This window comes from Phyllobates terribilis, unplaced genomic scaffold, assembly GCF_046119375.1.
Source record: "Phyllobates terribilis strain yellow unplaced genomic scaffold, ASM4611937v1 Scaffold_2__4_contigs__length_985480577, whole genome shotgun sequence".
NCBI classification, from domain to species: domain Eukaryota; kingdom Metazoa; phylum Chordata; class Amphibia; order Anura; family Dendrobatidae; genus Phyllobates; species Phyllobates terribilis.
This window is the reverse complement of record NW_027362762.1, coordinates 340,458,460-340,480,957: the sequence shown is the minus strand read 5'-3', so window position 1 is coordinate 340,480,957 and position 22,498 is coordinate 340,458,460. Positions and strand designations below refer to the sequence as shown.

At 44.4% G+C, this 22,498-nt stretch overlaps 1 long non-coding RNA gene across 1 annotated transcript in view; it reads left to right on the top strand.

The window, feature by feature from the left end:
• The window catches only part of LOC141251964 (uncharacterized), a 53,579-nt gene that overhangs the window by 7,183 nt on the left and 23,898 nt on the right, over positions 1–22,498 (top strand). Inside the window, exons 2-3 of the long non-coding RNA XR_012313463.1 lie at positions 1,693–1,733; positions 2,462–2,629. This is a non-coding gene — a long non-coding RNA (uncharacterized lncRNA). The remainder of the gene's footprint in view (positions 1–1,692; positions 1,734–2,461; positions 2,630–22,498) is intronic.

The following is a 22,498-nucleotide window of genomic DNA, read 5'->3' as shown; positions in this document are numbered from 1 at the left end:
CCTCGGAGCCCCCCTCTTGTGCGTCTCTCTCCTCATGGGGCCCCCGGCCGCATGCTAAGCGCCGGGTCCGGGACATCTTAGCGCTGCGCTGCTGCGGCAGCACCTTCATGATTCCCCTGACTTACGGTCATGTGACGGCGCCGTCACATGGCCGGAAGTCAGGAGAACCTGGTGTCAGCGATTTGGACGAGCGCCAGGATTCTGCAGGGATCGCATGGGGGTAAGTATAACAAGTTTTATTTTTTTTTAAATACAATTAACTAGGAGTGGGGGGAATGGGAGATGCACATGTGGGGGGGGGAGAGATGAGAGATCCACATGGGGGGGAGGGGAGAGATGAGAGATGCACATGGGGGAGGGGAGAGATGAGAGATCCACATGGGGGGGAGGGGAGAGATGAGAGATCCACATGGGGGGGAGGGGAGAGATGAGAGATCCACATGGGGGGGAGGGGAGAGATGAGAGATGCACATGGGGGAGGGGAGAGATGAGAGATCCACATGGGGGGGAGGGGAGAGATGAGAGATGCACATGGGGGAGGGGAGAGATGAGAGATCCACATGGGAGGGAGGGGAGAGATGAGAGATGCACATGGGGGAGGGGAGAGATGAGAGATCCACATGGGGGGGAGGGGAGAGATGAGAGATGCACATGGGAGGGAGGGGAGAGATGAGAGATGCACATGGGAGGGAGGGGAGAGATGAGAGATGCACGGGGGGGTGAGAGATGCACGGGGGGGTGAGAGATGCACGGGGGGGATGAGAGATGCACGGGGGGTGGATGAGAGATGCACGGGGGGGTGAGAGATGCACGGGGGGGATGAGAGATGCACGGGGGGTGGATGAGAGATGCACGGGGGGGTGAGAGATGCACGGGGGGGATGAGAGATGCACGGAGGGGATGAGAGATGCACGGAGGGGATGAGAGATGCACGGGGGGTGGATGAGAGATGCACGGAGGGGGATGAGAGATGCACGGAGGGGGATGAGAGATGCATGGAGGGGGATGAGAGATGCACGGGGGTGAGCTGCACATGGGGGGGTGAGAGATGCACATGGGGGGGTTATGTTTACATAACTTTGTTGCCTTATGAAGGGCGGGGGGGGGGCCCCCAAAAATTTCTTGCACAGGGGCCCACTACAGTCTGTGTCCGCCCCTGGGATGAAGTAAATGCAGCTGAACAGCAGCTGTCAGGACAGCTGCCCTGTCCTGCTGCAGGGCGTGATGGGGCCTCAGTGATGCGGCTCCTGGCACAGCACATTATGTGGGGCTCCTGGCGGGGACCTGGTCTACACTATATGATAAGTATGCACTAAACTCCAAATCCCTCCATTACCCCGCCCCCATATGACCAAAGCTCCGCCCACCCCACCCCCTCCTTGCTGGGCCATGGAAAAATGATCTTGCTTCAAGCCGGTCCCTGGTGCAAAAAAGGTTGGGGACCACTGGTATAGCTGATAGATTTGCCACTTCTCCTTCCCTTCTCTCAATCTGTATTTTTAGTTTTTCATTGTTTCTTTGATTCATTCTGATAACCTTAACAGAATCTCCTTCAAATCAAGGTTTTATTGAAGCTTTACTTTTACAGTTTATCAGGACCCATATCACCTCTAATTGACTATTGATTTCTTTTATACTAGTACTCCATTTGTACTGCTATTCCAATTATCTTGTTCCTTCTTTTCTCTTTAGACTGCCAGACAGCTCATCTTGCAAATGGAAGAATAACCAGTGTGGGTAGATGGCCGCTGTCCTTTTATTTCACCCATAGCAGATTACTGTAGCTTCTTCCCCTCCCCATGACCTGTCTGTGCATGCTGCTGGGTTAGTCATCAAGTCCCACCCTTTCCTGTTGCTCTTCCTCCTCCTGCTCCTTTGTCCGTTTTCTGCATGCTTCAACACCAGCAAAAGGGCCTACAAAGAAGGAAGATGGAAATATCTGTTTCATTGCCCTAATATTCTAATGGGGCATGTTGTCTGGTCGCTATATTGATGACCTCCTCTTTATGGTGGCCATTCCAGATCTGATGCCCAAATTTAATTCTATTAAATTTTATTTACCTATTTATTCCATTATGTATTTATGTGTTTGTAAATATAAATACACATTCACACACTTTACATACTTTTTTTATCCCCCTATCTGAACAAGTGCTTGTGTCCCCATCCACAATTTCCGAAGTCTTTTCGCCTGACAACATACCATGTTAACAATCATACCATGTTAACAGCTCAGGTAAATCAACTGAGCTCAGTTATTGGCTCATAATCTCAGCACTGCCCTTAGGGATAGTGAGAAAAAAGTTTAGTGGAGAGGAGTTTTCCGAAACCGGAATTGTATGTATTTTTAAATAATTTTTGGCAATTTTTTACACATCACAATCTGTATAAAAAATAGAAGCCTTGCAATTTTCACACTGGTGCTGCGGCTATTTTAGACTTATGCTTTCTTTTTTTTCAGGAAACAACACATACACATATACCAAATGGTCAGACCCCAAACCCATCTTTTGTATTGAAGTTTCTTATGAGCCTGTGCAAAGGTCATTGTGAAGAGAAGGAGATCAGGGTCATCTGTGACATCACCTTTTGTGATTGGTGGATCCTTTCTAAGCAGCTGTGTAAAGAGGTATTACCTGTCATTGTAATCTACTGATAAGAAAACTATAAACTTTTCCTGAAAGGACAGGAATAGTCTAAAAAAGCTCCAGTGGCCAGTATGAAATTTGCCAGATTATTAATTCTATTTTTTAATAAAGGTCGCAATTTGAGAAAAAAAATGCCTCAACATATAACACAAAAAACTTGATTTAAATAATAATTGTTAGAACCCTCCTGTTTGTTTTTTCCATCTTGTGTTTTGAGGTCATGTGACCATCAGCCTTTATATTCTAGCTCCGCCCTTTTGGCTGTGCTGGACTTCAGTGTTTGACTGTTTCTCTAGCCAGGTGCTTCAGTGCCTTTCTCTGTCAGTTCGCTTGGTCCTTCTGGGACCTCTAGTACCCTTTGTCAGTTTGTCTTTTTGTGTTCTGCAACTACTTCTCTGTTTAGGAGGTGTCTCATTTTTGTCCCAGTCCTTAGTTCTTTTAGGGACCCCTCCCTTTATGCTATAGGTCTTCGTTCAGACTAGCCAAGGACTAAGGCGGGTCTGTTCGCTAGGAACAGGCAGCCCGCTACATCATAGGGATTCAGCTTAGTCTTACTGTAGGGACAGCCTTCCCCTATCTTTCCTTAGTTCCTGTTGCAGATCATAACAATAATTAATTTTCTGATGATAGCTTCCCTTTGAATAGAGAGCATCAGGGTGACCAAGAATTTTAGAGAAAAGATACTGAAAACACTACTGGATGAACTTGCATGGTCGCAAACAAATGAGGAAAATCCAGCACCAAAAAGTCTTTATAAAATACATTAATTCTTTATTGGGAAAATAATAAAAACAAAGATGTAGACGGTCAAAACCCCATGGGGAGAGACATAGATGACAGATGCATTTCAGACGCACGGGTCCTTAATCATTGCAATGATTTCCAATAAAGAATTTATGAATTTTATGAAGACTTTTTGATGCTGGATTTCCTCACCTGTTTGCAATTTTCTCCGGAGCACTACCGGCCTTCCGTGCATCACATATCCGAGTAAGTGAGCTGACTCTTTTCTCTTTTCCTTATGGTTCGAACTTGATTGGTCATCCCATTGAATGAAGTAAAGACTTTTGCAATTTGGTAAATACCAGATAAATAGAATTTCCCAAGGCAAAACTAGTTTAGTCTTGTAATTCTGGTTCTTTCTATTTAGGGAAAGGAATGACGTAACTAACTTTGAAAAGCTCACGTCCACACTCCACACATGGTACGCAATAGTACAGATAAGAAGTCTGAAAGGGAATTAACCTAGTAGTTGGTAGAAAAAAAAAAAAAAAAAAAAAAACAGCTGAAATGGCAACTTGTATATATTGTAATATTTCTGTGTATATAGATTGTCAATGCTACTAAATAAAGTAGTTTTTATAATGGAGAATCACTATAATAGCAATTTTTCAAACTAATTGTATTCTTGGAAATATTTAGCTTTAGGAGCATTCCAACAAAAGCGCACAGGTCAAAAATACAAAGAAATTCCTAGTATCCCTCTGAAAAAATGTACGTAATGTAAAGGTGGAGCTCTACTGTTTCTGAATTGGCGTAAGAACAGGTACAATTCCCATGTATTTTATTACTGGTTGCACTGTTGTGCTGTATTTTCTGCAATTTATGTTAAAATCTAAAAAAAAACTTGGATCTAAACAAGTAAAAAGTGTTCATATCTATAGGAGTTCGTCTTTATTTGCCCCTCATTTTACAAATTATAGGGGTATTTCTGTTTCAGCATCATTTATTATTTTGGTGCAATTTAATGTTATACAATTTTCCAATCTACTAAATGAATCGATTCCTTTCTGTTTTCAAGATCTGTTTTCGCTGGACTCACATTGTTTACTCTCAGGAGATAAAAATGTGACCTTGTCATGAGATGGAGGCTTGATAGAAGACACAGCTCAGACAACTGTACTATAATTCATCCTGTACTTGTGTGTTAATCACATGATAGCAAACAGAGATTTTGAAAACAGTTATGAATTCTGGAATTGAGGAAAACAATTTAGTAAATACTCGAACTTCAGATTCACTTTTTAAGTACATGGGAAGTGGAAACGAAGCCACATCCCTTTAAAGGGGTTGTCGGGATCGTGAATAAAATTAGCAAGGAATTCTAATCCTAACAGTGTGTAATATCCTCACGGTCCAGATTCTGCTCTGTTTCACAGAGCTAGTGCCAACCACTTTCACGTGCGGACAGCTTTTTCTTCTGCTTCTCTTGTTTGAAAGTGAAACAGGTCATCACATGACTGGTCAAGTGAAGAGCATCAGGACTGTGAGTGGGGTACACACTGTCAGGATTGCGCATATTAGACTCCCCAGCTATTTTGTACATGGCCTGGACAACTCTTAACTCCCTAGGAGTCCATGCTTCACTTTTCTAGTTCAGATTTTGACAATAATAGTTAAATTCTGCTTAGTTGCCGAGCGAGAAAACAGAAAAATACAATCAGTTTTTCTCTGAAGCGTTTTAACAGAACACTCACTACCAAATCACAGTAGTTACGTCGATGTTGTTGCTGCTATCTCCGCAACTTACCATACCTGACTCAGAAGATCTGATGTGAAATTTACTTTCTTGATAAATTTGTGGGGTGCTACATATCCTAAAGACAAGAAGAATATACTATAAAGAATATATACCATAAATATGAACAAATGGAAATGATTTCAGCAATATATACCCTACCATATAGCACAGATGCTTTATCTCAAAACATATGCTCAGGAGGTATTGCCCCAATAGTGGCCATAGTCAGGATGGATGCCGAGACATCTGTATACCACAAGGTATATGTTTCTTTTCAGCAGCCTTCTGTGTAGTAAAGCATAGTCTACCGCGCTTTCTTATACAGTTAAACAAATGGCATGCAGACGTATATTGATATTATGGAGGCCGAAAGATCCCATTGTTACAGATCCGGGTGGTGGAACCTCTGTGCTGCGGTGCAAGGAGGGACCAGAGGGGCATGACTAAGTATCTACTCGGCCTGACTAAGGTCGCACGGTGGCTCAGTCGACTCCGTGAACCAGGGAGGGACTGAGCAGAGGGACCAGGTGCCACTCTGGGACCGACCTTGTATGAGAGCAGGTGACTCCCACGGGTCAGAAGGCAGGAACTGACCGATACAGCGGATGAGCACGGCAGGCAGGCTGACGGGTGGTCCGGGTAGACAGACAGGCTGATTTGGCTGATAGCCAGACGGGTGCTCCGGGTAGGCAAGTTGGCAGGCACAACAAGTAACAGGCAGGTGCTTCCAGATAAGCAGGAGGGCAGAGCCAATAGACAGACTGGCGGACTGAACTGAAGGACAGACTGTCGGGCTGTAAAGTAGTCAGACTGGCGGGCAGGACTGAAGATCAGACTGGCGGACAGGACTGACTTGCAAAGGATCTGAAGGCTGAAGCAAAGTAAGTAACACAGAGCAACAACCTTGCACGGGCATCTTCATATTGGAGGAGGTGCATTAAATAGGGAGAGTCCTCCGGCCATTGGCCGGGGATTTTTTAGGACAGCTCGCGCGGCCCCTTTAAGAGGGAGGGAGCGTGCGCGCCCTAAGCACAGTGCCCGGGAAGCTGCGTGCACCAGCAGCAGCAGGGAGGCCGGAAGACGCCGGAGCAGGAGCGCGGCGATAAGGGGGATGGCGTCTCTGCCTGGCAGAGGGCAGAGACGCCAATGCTGCACCCACTTTAAGACTCCGCCTGGTGAATGGGGGGGTCTATGGAAACGGAAAACTAGGGGCAAAGACACAATGTGGAGCTAGCCTTAGCGTGCCTAATAATAAGTTATTGCATTAAACACATGATCTTTCTAGAACAATCTGCTCTGTGGGAAAGGTTAATGTATGTATGCATTGTGCACATGTGACTTTTGCAATTTTCCAGATGTAATACTTAGAAAGGAGGGGGTGTGCCTGACAGGTTCAGTATGATTAATACATCTGGAAGCACATGTTGAAATATCACATTGGTAAATCAGTTAAAAAGAATTAGGTTAGGGCTATACGGCGTCAGAAGTCGCACGGCACACGAAACACAATGTCTCAATGCGACATTGCATCTAATGACTTCCAATGGTGTCGCACTGCGACCTCCTGCGACACAGAGTCGCACATTTCTAAAACTGTTGGATTTTCTGTCATTGGTCGTAATTTACACACAACTCACTTTCCATAGACTTCAATGCAAGTCACATGCGGTGCGACTTGCATGTGACTTATCTGTGATATGACCATTTTTTATAGCAAAATCACAGCTCTAAAACAATCTAGCAACAGCAAGATGCAGACAAGCTGTACAGATATTGGTGGTCTCGCAACTTGTCTGAGGATTGCTGCCACACCAGACATTTTGCTATGTAGCCAAAAGCTTAAAGGGAAGGTGCAGTGATTTTTATTTTTGTATGTATAATTATTGATTATATAATCAATTATTTTTAATACAAAATTAAATGTACTGGTTTAATTTTTTTTATTTATTATTTATTTCCGCAGGCACTGGGGGCTGCCATTTTCATTTGCTGGTGTGTAAGTGCCTGAGCATGACACCGCAAATACGGCAGCCCCTGTACATACTGTAGGAGACTGCTGTCTGTGTCTGACAGCATCTCCTACACTGTGGCTGCTTCCAGCTGTGAAAAGGGCATGCCCCCTGGGCTGTCAAGGTCACAACTGTGGGGGGGAGCAAGGCGCCATTTTTTTGTAGCTCGCAGCTGCGTGATATAATTTCCCCATGTCACCGCTCACAGTGTTCAGTACTAGTGGTGCCAGAAGGTGCAGGGACGCGAAGAGCAGAGGTCCAGGCTGCAGTGAATATTGCACTGACATAGCAGAGCCTCGTATCTAATGTTCATCATGTGTGATACAGCCCAAAGAGCAGCGTATCTAATCCCCATCCTGTGTGATACCACCCGCAGTGCCACATATCTAATGATCATCATGTGTGATACATTCTACAGTGCCACACATCTAATCCCATTTTGTGTGATACAACCCGCAGTGCCACATATCTAATGCCCATCATGTGTGATACAGTCCACAGTGCCACACATCTAATCCCATCATGTGTGATGCAGCCCATAGAGCCGCATATCTAATTCTCATCATGTGTGGTACAGCACACAGAGCCGTGTTTCTAATGCCCACCATGTGTGATAAATCCCACAGAGCCGTGTATCTAATACCGATATTGTGATACATCCCGCAGAGACGCGTATCTAATACCCATCATGTGTGATACATCCCGCAGAGACGCGTATCTAATACCCATCATGTGTGATACATCCCGCAGAGCCGCGCATCTAATGCCCATCGTGTGATAGAATACACTGAGCCCTGCACCTAATCCCAGGGTGTGATACAGTCCGCGTATCTAATCCCAATGCATGATACAGCGAGTAGCAACAGCTAACAGAATTGGTGCTGCCAGCTGTCCTCAGTGATACTGTTCACATCAGGATCACTTTACAGTCAGTCACCAACAAAATGGCGCTACATTGTGATCCTAAACTTTATCCTCTCTTAACCTTTTCCAAACGCCCAGAAGAGTCGTAATGCGAGCTAGCAGTACACTAGATTTTCAATATCAAATTTCAGCAGCTGCTCCACCTAGTGTTTAAAAGTGGAAAATATAAAACCTTTTCAAATAATTTTTCATACTTTATACCATGAAAAAAGTGAATCTTTTTTTAAAAAATTATAACATTAATGCTTTCCAATTTTTCAATTATTATTTTTTTTCATAGCATATTCCCTTTAAGATCACAGATCTAGACTTTCTAAATTAGCTTGACAACTTCTATATTATGTAGCACTGAATACATTATGCAAATCAGCTTAAGCTATATCTTGATTTCTTGCCAGTTTTGGATCCAGAATACCTCCAAGACATTTGAAACTCATCCCATATTTACATTTTAAGCATGTGGTTTCCAAAGAGTGCCATAATTACATAATGATCTACCCAGGAGGAAAACAACAATTATTGTAGGGATATCAACACTTGTCATTGTGTAACAATATGTAAAATAGCTTAGTCATTGCAAAGTTTTGCAACTTTCTAATATCCATAATTCATCAGCATTTGGTAGCACCCTTCTTCATGATAGAATTAAAATATTATTTTTCATCATTAAGATACTAAAAACCCGTAAGGGAGCGTTGCTGTATCGAGAAGTTTATCCTTGAAGTCACTGGTGACTTAATAGTATATCATGTTATTTTGCTAAATTATGCTATGATATACTATGCGTATGAATATATATTTAATTTTATTCGTTACAGACACTGAATGGCGGGGGCATTATATACAGCAAGAACAGCAATGTAGCAGTGTCTGTAACTCAACAACTGTAGCTAACTTTAGACCCATGGTGACAGCTTATGTTGCTTGTATGTATCTACAGTATACACCTTTTTTGTTTAAACATGTTTATTGTGGTATTATGCCTTTAAATCTGGTCCACAAGTGTTGCATCAATTGAGAGATATCAGCTAAATAAAATGTTATTCTCCTATTGATATTATGTAACTAGAGAAGTATATTAAGTTACCTCCAAATCTTATTGCAAGACCTACATTTTTAGGGAATGTTCACAGTGTTGGAATCTGCTGAAAGCATTTTTAGACACTTGTTTAGTAGGTTTTTGTGTATGCAGCAATTTTTTTTTCTAGTTTGAATTGATTCAATCAGCAAATTTGGAGTGAACCACCCAGAAAATAGACATGCAGCTTTTTTTTCAAGGTAAGAAAAAAAATAGAATTTTAGGATTTTTTTTAAGTGCACAATCTGTGTCAAAATTCTTGTCAAAATACTTCATATAAACATACTCTAAGGGTATGTTCACACTATGTTTTTTTCAGGTTGGTTTTGAAACCCACCTGAAAAAGCACTAACAAATGCTCAAAAGGATGACCATATTTATGTCTATGTAAAAAAAGACTTGCAGCTCATATTTTACATAATTTGAGCATTTTTTAACCACTTCAAGTTTTCAAAGACACCAAGCGAATAAAAGAACTGACCTAACAATTTTTTTGGTGTCTTCTGCTCTGAAGGTGCTCTATATTTTACAAGTCAGTGGGACAGCTCAAAAGATGCAAGGGCATCTTTTTGAACTTTTTGTCAGATTTTTGCTTCAAAAACCTCTAGGGGTTTCTTCATTGTGGAATAGTTAAAGAAGCACTCCCAACAAAATTTGTATCTTCTTAAGATATTGCAGTCATCATATTATATGGCACTATGTACTTACAATTCCTCATTTTTCCCTTCTACCGTATTAATTCTTCTCTTTTCCATTAGGTCTATGACATCACGTGTTTAAAAACAGACTAGCTGAATCCTTCTAAGCTCTATGTGCTTGTAGATATAGGAGGTCTCTTTTCCCTGCATGAGTCATCATTTGAACTACAATTCTACATCTCTACAAAGTCTCTGGCAGGGAGGAGGAGCGGAGCAGCTGGGTCAGGAGTTGAAGAGGGCGATGACTCATGTAGGGAAAAAGAGACTTCATGTTTCTACACAGAGCTTAGAAGGATTCAGCTAGTCCGTTTTTAATCACATATCACATAATGTCATAAACCTAATGAAAAAGAGAAGAATTAACTGGGTAGAAGGGAAAAATTAGCAATTGTAAGTGCACAGTGCTATATAATATGATGATTGCAATATATTAAGAAGATTAAAATCTTTGATGGGAGTGCTTCTTAAAAAAAAGATGAGAAAATGCAAATACAAAAATCCACGTTCAAAACTTGTTTTTATTTTCAGAAGTTTTCAAATCTGATGCAATTTTTAAAGAGAATCTGTCAGCACAATTGACGTATCTAAACTATTAATATGGGCATACGGGTTATAGAGTGCTGAGGAGAGTGATACCTGTATACTTCATATCAGATGCCTTGTTGAGAAATCATCTTCTATCACTTTATATAAATGACTCCACATTTTACTCAAAATAAGCTCTGGAGGTGGAGTCATCTTCTAGGCAATATCCTCCCTATAGCCTGGAAGAGGTTATTTACATATAAAAAAAAACATGGATATCTCTGGAATAAGAAATCAGATTGCAGATATCAAGGTATCATTTTATTCGTATGACCTGCACGCCCATACAGATGGCTCTTAAGTGTTTATCATACTGACAGATGCCCTTTAAGGCTGTGTGCCCACGTAGTGTTTTACAAGCATTTATGCTGCGGAATTTCCGCAGCATAAACGCTTGGGAAATGCTTGGTAATCCGCCCCCCATGGTCCCCAATGACAAGCCGCACTTTCAATGCCCATGTTGCGGATTTTTCTGCAGCGTTTATGCTGCGCTCAAAAATCCGCAGCATGTCCATTAATTTTGCGAACACGCAGCATAATCGCCGCCATTGACTTGCATTGAGACGCATATAATCCGTGTCAGTACATTTGTACTCACAGATTATATGAGTTTCTATGTGCGGATGGTACCCAAGTCTGGAGGAGAGGAGACTCTCATCCAGACCTGGGTACCATAGAAACTGTAAAAAAAAAGAATTTAAAATAAAAAATAAAGTTTATACTCACCTTCCGATGTGTTCCCGGTGTTTTGTCTGCTCCGTCCAGCGTCTTGCAATGTTCGCGTTGATGTGAAAGACCTGCCATGACGTCACTGAGTCATGTGACCCATCAAATGGCTCAATGACGTCACCACAGGTCCTTCACACCACCGCAAGCAGTGCACGACACCGGACGGAGCAGACAAAACACCGGGAAGACATCGGAAGTTGAGTATAAACTTTACTTTTTTTTATTTTTCACCATTCTTATTCTTGTTTTTAACTAACTTGGTCACACCACTATAAATCCATGCCGGTTGCATGGATTTATATAGTGTGAACAAGTTGTCAAGCACTTTTCCAAGTGATGCTAAAATCGCTTGGAAAAGCGCTTGATAACCTGCATGCAGAAATGCATGCAAGGACGCTTCACAAACGCTTCTACCTGGCGGGAAAACCGCATGTAAAATCCGCATGCGTTTTTCCTGCCAGGGAGAAGCGTAAAAAATATGCTTCATTTCCGCAACGTGGGCACATAGCCTAAAGCATTTTTTTTCACTGTAATTTCTTTTTGCAGCCTTTTGATTTAAGTGTCAAATTTGGAGTAAATTTCACAAGGAATCTGCATCAAGAAGTGATATGTCACTTATTTTTTTCCCTCGCAAAAGTTTTCAAAACTTCAGTAGAAATTTTTTTATTGCGTGAACAGCAAAGGGGATTTCCCATTCAAATGAATAAAAGGCATACTCAAAGAGTATTTGAAACCATCTTGGATTTGGATTTTGGATCTGATCTGCTTCAATATCCAATTAAAAAATAAACTCTGTGTGACCATAACCACATAACCCAAGAGTTTTAATTAAATTAGAGATGCATTTCTAACCTCTCCATCTCCTCATCACCTTTTTCTTCTCCGTTAAAGAGTTATGCCTAAAGTAAAATTAACAATTGTTGGTATCCTTTGGAAAACCCTAACCATGTTTCAAAAACCCTAAGGGTACGTGCCAACGATCATTTGCATATTATTTGCATAAACTAGGGCAGAAGTTGCGCGGCTATTCTGCAGTGTCGGGGCCGCAGTGGCTCCTGACCGTGGGCACATATCCTTAGTGAGAAACAGACTGAGGTTACGTTTTAATGACTGTTACACGTTGCCTGCTGGTTACGCATGTGCGGTAAAACACACTTGTCTGATATCTGCTGCCTCCTTCTACTCTCCCTGAGAAAATATTCACAATGAGATTCTGCTCCCAAATCTGCATAAAAAAACCCCAATTCAAATATAAGATTCCTATTGATTTCAGTTGGAAAACAAACCTTTACAGAGCATGGCGTTGTTATTTTCCAAATATTTCTGTCAGTGTGGAAAAAGAAGCAACATGTTAATTCTTGAGATATTTCTGCTTAAAAAATGCTCCAAATATGTCTAGTGAATCAATAAAAACAGAAAAAAATTCACCATTTACAAAACCACATAACCCCTCTACGCACAAAAACACTCCTAAAAACGTATTGTTTTTGGACATGAGAGTTTCAGCCAGAAAGAAAAATCAATGTCAAAAAATATGTGAACGTACCCCTAAGACCATGTTCTCATGTTGAGTTTTTTTATGCAAATAAATTAAAAGCTGCTTTTTACAGTCCCAGCAAAAACTATGAGTTTTAAGAAATCTCATGCATACTCTTGTTTTATTTTTCCTGACTAAATTGGAAAATATTCAAAAGAGAGATTGACAGCGGCGCTATTATTAACAGGTGCCCATTAGCTGCAAATAATGCCACAAAACCACCATAGGCCAAGTTTAAAAAAAACAAATATAAATACATATGATTTGACCTTAAAAGGACCAGCAGTGCTGCTGGCGATTAAGGAGTCGTTTAGTTGTTATAGCTAGTTGTGCCAATGTGCATAAATATGAATAAATATGAAACTGTCTCCCTTAATGTGCATAGAGTTAGTCCGTCAGTGATGGATTCTTCAGGAAAGAAGGAAACCGTCGTTTTTCGAAACGCGTAGGACTTTTGGTCCAAGCAACTATCCGTACTACTCTGACAGTGTGATGTCACTAAAGGCCCCATCACACATAACGAGATCGCTAGCGAGATCGTTAATGCGTCACGGTTTTGGGATCGCTGGAGAGTCGTTTCGTGATCGCTGGGGAGCTGTCAAACATGCAGAACTTACCAATGATTTCGACCGCCACAGCGATCTAACTAACGATCTCGTTGGGACGCTTTCACGCAGTTGCTATTTCAACGATCCACACCTTGATAGGGACAGTACTATGTCACAAAGGCGTGCATAAAATCACTTTTCCGCACCCCCTCATCTCCCATTGGTGGACGCTACTGCGTTCTGATTGGCGGCCTTGGTTTAACATCGCTACTGCGTCTCCGGTCAGATGGGATCGCTACTGTGTCTCCGGTCAGACGGGAACACTGGTGTGTGCATTGTTACTGTACAGATGTATGGATGTCCATATATTTATATGAATATATATATAGAGATGTAAATGGCCATTTATGTGTATGCATATTTTTATGTTTGAGAGTATGTATGTGTATATATAGTTATCTGTATACGTATGTGTATATGAGTGTGTGTGTATATATTTATGTACTTAAAAATATGTATGAGTACATGGATGAATCTGTTTACATACGAGTACACGAATGTATATGCGTGTATGTATGTATCTGTATACGCATGTGTATACATATATGTGTGTGTATAGGCCATGTGGTTGAAGGCCTGCAATTGCAGGATCGTTTGCACGCCATTCGCCGAGCTCCACTTTCCCATTGGCTAGGTCCACAGAGTCCACAAAGCCAGGCGGACAGTACGTAATTGCATCACGTCGACGAAGAAAGTTGTGAAGTGTGCAACGGGCCAAAACAACAGAGTCTATTGATTTAAGCTTCATGTTAATTGGCGTGTGAAAAACTCTGAAGCGGTTGGCCAGGACAGCGTGTCAGAAAAAGTGCTGTGTGGGTGTGTGTGCACAAGACCCCTAAAATATCTGCCCATGCAAAAGCATATATATACAGATAGAAGCCAAGCCCTCCCTGAAGAGCAATGATAGCAGATAATTGGTAGATGTCCTATAAATCAGTGATTTTCAACCTTTTTTGAGTCGCGGCACACTTTTTATACTTAGAAAATCCTGGGGCACACCACCAACCAAAATAGCACAAAATGACACTAAAACAGTCATATTATACATATAGTTAATAATATAGATTCTAAATTTATTTTACTCACTCAGTGTGAAACCTGGGCCTGTTTCGATAAACACAAAAGGGATATCCTGGCAGGAATGGTGGAAAGACACACACGAAGCTCTTCCTCAACAGTTCTCAGTTTCTCCCTGTTTTTAGTTTTTATCGCAGTCAAGCTTGAGAAGCCCAGCTCACATAGATATGTGGTTGAAAATGGGAGCAATGTCAAAATAGCTTTGTTGGCCAGAATGGGGAACTCCTTGGCAACAGATAACCAAAAACTGTCCAAAGGAAGATCAGCAAACTTTAGCTTTAAACCGCGATCTTGCTTCAGTTCAACGAGTTCCTCTTGCTCCTTTAAAGTCATGTCCTTTCCAGCAACGGATAATGAGCTGTATGGGTCCCTAACCCAGTCAAGGCATTCTGTGAAGGCTGAAGAGAAATAGAACGATAACTTCTCCTCAAGAGTTTTCAAATGTCTGCCAATCGCTTCGCACATTGCAGCAGTATTGTCATCATGCAGTTTCTCGGTGAGTGGGAACATCTGAAGGTTGCCACCCTGCACATGTTGTTGCCAGAGCTGCACCTTTAAACGGAATCCATTCATTTTATCAGTGCTTGTAAGCAGGTTTTCATTTTGACCTTGCATCCGTGTGTTTAGTTCATTCAGATATTGAAATATATCAGCCAGGTATGCCAGCTTTGCACACCACTCATCACTTGCAAGCAGCTTTGAATAATCGGACCTCTCGTTTGTAAGAAATATTTTAAGTTCCTCTCGCAACTCATACACACGGGCCAGCACTTTGCCACGTGACAGCCACCTGACCTCCGTGTGGAGCAATAAGATTTTATGTTCCGCTCCCATTTCTGTACACAAAGACGCAAATAAGCGACATCTCAAAGGTTGCGTCTTCACAAAGTTCACTATGCGCTCAACATCATCCAACACAGGAGCTAGATCTGCTGGTAAGGTCTTTGCAACGAGGGCCTCACGGTGCAAGAAACAGTGGGTAGCAAGAACATCTGGGTTTCTTTCTTTAACCCTACTTACAAAGCCTTTGATGCGCCCGACCATGGCTGCGGCTCCATCAGTGCAGACACCTGTGCAGTTTTCCCATGTAAGTCCACTTTTATCAAGATATTCCGATGTGACTTGGAATATTGCCTCTCCTGTTGATTTTTCTGTCAGTGCCTTGCAAAATAGGAAGTTTTCTCTAATGGCTTCACCATCCACAAAGCGCACATTGGCCAACAACTGACAATGTCCACTGATATCCGTCGACTCATCAAGTTGCAAGGCAAATTTCTTACTGATGCGCACCTTTTCCAAAACAACTGTTTCAATGTCCGCAGACAAGTCATCAATCCGTCTGGCAATTGTGTTATCAGAGAGAGGCACTTTAGCTATCTCTTTAGCTGCTTCAGGGCCAAGCATCTCATTTACAATAGCTTTACAAGCTGGTAGTATTAATGTTTCTGCCACAGTGTGGGACTTTTTTGATTTAGCTATGAGTTCAGCAACAAGGTAGCTAGCTTTGAGGGCTCTCTCATTTACCTTTGTGCTTTTTCTCAAAAAAGTTGCCCCTTTCTCATTGTTTGTACGTAAGCGTACAAAATACTCCATCGGTTTATTTTGAACGGAAGGGTGTTTCATTTGGAGATGGCGTTTAAGTTTGCTTGGCACCATAGCGCTATTGGATAGTGTTGAGCCACCCCCGTAGTGTTCGGGTTCGGTTCGTCGAACACCGGGATGTTCGAGGAACTGTTCGTCGAACTGTTCGTCGAACACCTTAGAACACCGTCGAACACCGTTAAAACCAATGGCAGGCAAACAAAAACACATAGAAACACATAGAAAACACCTTCAAAGGTGTCCAAAAGCTGACAAACTGCTCAGAAGACGCTTTCTTTAAAAAAGCCGGCCGGCAATTCAGCAGCGGCATACACCGGTACCCGACAATTTAGACAAGAAGGAATAGAGCCTCACACATAGATTAGATAGATAGAAACATGTCAGTCACATATATAATAAGTACAGTGACAGTGTTGAAAACTGTACTTGTCATTTAGTGTAAAGGATTTATTAAAAAATATAATAGTGTTTTCATGCACTGTCTCTTTAAAAAAGCCGGCCGGCAATTCAGCATCTGTACCCGACAATTTATAACAGACAGAATAGAGCTTCACACATAGATTAGATAGATAGAAACATGTCAGTCACATATATATGAAGTACAGTGATAGTGTTGGTTACTGTACTTGTCATTTAGTATTAAAATAAAGGATTTATTATTAAAAAAAATTGGCGTGGGGTTCCCCTTAATTTTAGTCTCTAGCGGAGGTTAAGCAGACAGCTGGGGCAGATGTTTGAAGCCTGGGAAGGGGGTAATACCCACGGAGCTTCCCAGGCTACTAATATGAGCCCCCAGCTGAATACATAGCCTTTACTAGCTATTAAAATGGGGGACCCCCCCAAAAAAATGACGTGGGGTCCCCCCTAATTTAATAGCTAGCAAAGGCTAGGCAGACAGCTGGGGGCTGATATTAATAGCCCAGGAAGGGTGCCATGAATATTGGCCCCCTCCCAGGCTAGAAACATCGAGATGACAGGCTGGACCGCAGCAGAACGCTGCCATCCAGCCTGTCATCCCGCGGACACTGAGAAGAGCAGGCATGCTTGCGCTCTTCAGTGTCTCGCTGTGACGGCATCCAGATGAGCCGAGGTCATGTCCAATGAACTCGGCTCACCTCATGCACGTCACTGACAGCGTGGGAAAATTCTCACGCTGAAGTGCTGAGTGCAGGAGAATTCTCCCACGCTGTCAGTGACGTGCATGAGGTGAGCTCATGTCCAATGAACTCAGCTCACCTCATGCACCTCACTGACAGCGTGGGAAAATTCTCCTGCACTCAGCGCTTCAGCGTGAGAATTTTCCCACGCTGTCAGTGACGTGCATGAGGTGAGCCGAGTTCATTGGACATGACCTCGGCTCATCTTTATGCCGTCACAGAGAGACAATGTGGAGCGCAAGCATGCCTGCTCTTCTCAGTGTCTGCGGGATGACAGGCTGGATGGCGGCGTTCTGCTGCGGTCCAGCCTGTCATCTCGATGTAGCAGAGCTGAAGCTGTCGTGGGAACCATGGAAAGGTAAGGATGAGGTTGCTTTATTATTTTATTTTTATTACAGGAGATCGTTGGCTTCAGCTGGAATGGGCGTGATGGTAAGTATGGTTTAATTTAGAACAATAAAGAATTGTGTCTTTATTTCAATTAAAGGACTTTATTCTGGGTGTTTGTGTTTTTTTTAACTTTGACTATGGGGTTAGTAATGGGGGTGTCTTATAGACGCCTCTCCATTACTAACCTGGGCTTGATGTCAGCTGGCATTATAAGCTGACATCAACCCCAGCCCTATTACCCCCTGCCACCGCACCAGGGCAGCGTGGAAGAGCGAGGCTAAGTGCCAGAATTGGCGCATCCTATGAATGCGCCATTTCTGGGGCGGCTAACGGCTGGTGTTTCTAGCCTGGGAGGGGGCCAATATTCATGGCTCCCTTCCTGGGCTATTAATATCAGCCCCCAGCTGTCTGCCTAGCCTTTGCTAGCTATTAAATTAGGGGGGACCCCACGTCATTTTTTTTGGGGGGTCCCCCATTTTTATAGCTAGTAAAGGCTATGTATTTAGCTGGGGGCTGATATTAGTAGCCTGGGAAGCTCCGTGGGTATTACCCCCTTCCCAGGCTTCAAACATCTGCCCCAGCTGTCTGCTTAACCTCCGCTAGAGCCTAAAATTAAGGGGAACCCCACGCCAATTTTTTTAATAATAAATCCTTTATTTTAATACTAAATGACAAGTACAGTAACCAACACTATCACTGTACTTCATATATATGTGACTGACATGTTTCTATCTATCTAATCTATGTGTGAAGCTCTATTCTGTCTGTTATAAATTGTCGGGTACAGATGCTGAATTGCCGGCCGGCTTTCTTAAAGAGACGGTGCATGAAAACACTATTATTTTTTTTAATAAATCCTTTACACTAAATGACAAGTACAGTAAGCAACACTGTCACTGTACTTCATATATATGTGACTGACATGTTTCTATCTAATTTATGTGTGAAGCTCTATTCTGTCTGTTATAAATTGTCGGGTACCGCTGCTGAATTGCCAGCCGGCTTTTTTAAAGAGACGGTGCATGAAAACACTATTATTTTTTTTGATAAATCCTTTACGCTAAATGACAAGTACAGTAAGCAGCACTATCACTGTACTTCGTATATATGTGGCTGACATGTTTATATCTATCTAATCTATGTGTGAAGCTCTATTCTTTCGGTTCTAAATTGTCGGGTACCGGTGTATGCCGCTGCTGAATTGCCGGCTTTTCATGTTTCACTGTTGGCACTGTTCCCATCGATTTGGGCAATCACTGTAATGCCACAACCACCATGGCTGTGGCATTACAGTGAGTGGCAGACAATCCCTGCATGATTGGTGCTCTAAATAGCACCATACATGCAGGACACGCTTTTGGTGCACGAACAGTTATCGAACAGAACCTCGAACAGCCGAATTTTTTGCAAATCGTTCGGGTTCGTCGAACAACTCGAACACCGCCCAAAACAGCTCGAATTTGAGATTGGCGAACAGTTCTAGTCGAACACCGCTCATCTCTACTATTGGAAAGCTTCTTACCACACACCAAGCACAGTGGTGTTGGTGCTGTCGCATCCCCAGTGGAAGTAAATCCAAATGAAAGATAGCTTTCACTGTATTGCCTTGAGCTCACCGTCTTGTCTTTTTTCTTTTGTCGAACTCTCATACTAGGGCCTTCATTTGGGTTAGAATTGTGTCCAGGGTCCTGTTCGGCATTTGCCTTTTCCATTCTCAAATACTTCTCCATCACTGCTGAGATAGTGTGCGCAGCCACACACTAAAATAGAAGAGTATTACATTTTCTGCCACACTTAAAGGACCTCTGCTAGGCATATTTCATTCCTGAGGGCTTAAAAAGCAGCTCTCGTGGTGACAAGAAGCTGATTTAAACCCCCCAAGAGTGAACTTCGTGAGAGCTGTATGTGTGTGATAATAACTTATATTACTACGGTCTGCATTTCCTGCTTGAATTGACACTAGTGACGTAGCACTCAGCTTTCTCTATAAGTAGAATAGAGCCGGCAGCCAAGTGCTACGCCACTAGAGTCAATTCAAGCAGGACATTACTGCTGAAGAACGGTACTAATATCATTTATTATTCCATACATATGTGGCACCCCAGGGGTCTGGTTTTCCACAGTAATGTAATGTTATGTCTGAGAGCAGGTGGGAGGTCCTTTGGTCAGGGATCCTGTGCATGCCACACCTCCTGCCCAGTCTTGGGAGGGGAAGGACTTCCCCTGTATAAACCCTGGGCTGAGGCAGGGTTAGTCAGTCAAGGAGAGTAGAGACAAGAAACAGCAGAAGCAATACTACTACGAGTCAGGGGCTGGCAGCTGCAGAGCTCGCCCTGACTGAGAAGCTTTCTTACCGGACCCGGCGTCCGAGGCTGTGGGGACTAACTCTTACACAGCAGCAGAAGCCGACCGGCAGGGGATTTCAGGTCCTCAGGCCCAGAAACCCGAAGGCACGGTCACACGTGTGGGACCAGCACCGCCATCGTGGAGCGGAAGCCATTAGAAGGCCCCGAGTCACCGGCCATACGGGTGAGCACCACACGGTACACTCAGGGACGTGGGCTACTTATATCCGCTTCTAGCAAGGTAGCCAGAAGAGTACAGTCAGTTTGGGAGGCCTACAACTCCGCCTGGCCAGGGGAGATCCCATCTGCTCAAGGACTGACCAGGCCCCGTTCACTAGCAAGTACTCCGGGAGGGTCTATCGTTGTTACCAGTAAAGACCCTGAATTACACCGCACCGTCTCTGAGTGGTTCCTGCTACCCCCATCATCCACATCTGCTGCCCTGAGGCCATACCCCTCCCGTTGGGGGTTATACCATCTATGCTGCACCATCCATCCACCGGCCTCAGCGGACTGTCCTGCAGCGGCAGCTCCATAGCTGCATTCAACGGGTGGCGTAGTCGTCCTACATCTACCGCTGTTACATCGCCGCTCAGTTTGACTCCCTGGGCACGGACCGGGTCACCGCCACGAGACTACAACCCTCAAGAGATCCGGCTCCGGGTAAGCTCCCGCATGCGCAACGCAGCGCGACACAGGCCCAGGGGCGCGTCAACTTTGGCGTAGTCGGCAGGATTTCGTGCCCGCAACCACCGGGTACTGCGTGCCTGAAAAAGAGACTTTTCAAACTTACCTGTGGTGAAGATTCCCGCCATCCGGCGCCATCTTCAGCCTTCTTCCCGCCATCGGTGAAGTTTCCCGCCATCCGGCGCCATCTTCTGCCTTCTTCCCGCCATCCGTGGAGTTTTCCCGCCATTGGACGCCATCTTGAGGACGCCGCGCGGGAAGAAGAGGGGCGTGGACTCCGAAAGCGCGCGAGAACTGAAGCCCCGCCTCACGTCCGGAAGTTGCGTAAGGTCCTGGAAGGAGCCCAGCAGACGCCGACGTCACAGGAGCGCGACGGAAGGTCCTCAACCCTGACGATCCACTGCGGAGCCGCGGCCTACGGAACAGGATCATCGCAAGGTAGGCCACGGTCCACTAGGGGGGAGGAAGATGTCGGATACGGAGGAGAGCTTCACTGCCTCAACCCCCGCCAGCGCTACCGCTGCTGCAGTTATGCCCTTCACCATGCCCTATATCCCGGGAGCAGCTTGGCTACCCCAGTACTCAGGGGAGTCACATACCCTGCATGACTTTAGAGAAAAGCTGGATAGCCTCTTCCAGGTGTACCCCCTCACAGAAGAGCAAAAAGTGAGCATCCTGGTGGCCCAACTAACCGGGGCAGCCAAAAGGGAAGTAAAATCCTGGCCACCTGGGAGGAAGACTGTCGCAGGGATACTAACCCGGCTGAAGGACACCTTTGATACCCGCACCTCAGCCGAGATTAAGCTTAGATTCTACGGGTGCAAGCAGCGAGCGCATGAGAGTATAAGGGACTATGCACTAAACCTACAAGAGGCCCTGAGGGCCATTAAGCAGACCGACCCTGATGGAGTGGGAAACGAGGACAGGCTGTTGACCGAACAGTTTATAGAGGGACTGTATTGTAATACCCACCGAACCCAGTTGCGGGCAATGGCCTTACAGGATCCCCATCTGGGCTTTGCACAGTTCAAGGACAGAGCCATCCGGGTGCTCCGAGAACCGGCACCGGGTGGCGTTGTGACCCACAAGCGCCCTGCTATCACTTACCACCAGGAGGCGGCGCCCTTGTCGGCAGGGCCTGTGGGAGCTGATGCGCAGGCTTTGGACAATGACCCGGCTCCAGACCTACACCATCAGGTCCAAGAGCTAGCTAAGAGCGTTGCTGCGCTAACCCGAACTGTGCAGTCTTTACAGGCTTCCACCCCAGGGAAGATCCAGCTGGCATCCGGACCGGAGGACATCCCATGGCGTCGACCAAGGAGGACCCCACCGGCCAGAGGAAGACCCAGTGACCGATACAGCGAGGACGGACGACCCATCTGCCGCCGCTGCAATCAACCTGGACATATGGCAAGGTACTGTTCTTTAAACGGGCACAACCTGGGGTAGAGGGCCAACCCCCAGGAAAAAGATCACCAGGCCCATCGAACTGGCGCGACAGATATGTGGGAGGACGTCCAGTCTTGCCTGTGGTACTGGATGGCATTCCCATGAGTGCCCTACTGGACACCGGGTCACAGGTCACCACCATCCCGTACGTGCTCTTTAAGCAGTACTGGAATGACTCGGATATTACCCGCTACCCTGACGATGACTTGAGTATCATCGCCAGCAATGGCCAGCCCGTGCCACAGATCGGATTTAAAGAGGTGACCATCAAAATCGGTAGAGTCGAACTGGCAGCACAGGGACTGATCATTGTAGATATTGACAAACATGAGAGTCACCCAAAAATAACTCTAGGAACTAATGTAATTGAAAATTGTCTTGCAGAGGTGATTTTCCTTTTACAGCAGGTTGCCAAGAACGCCAGCTCCGGCGAGCAGCGGGTGCTCCAGAAAGA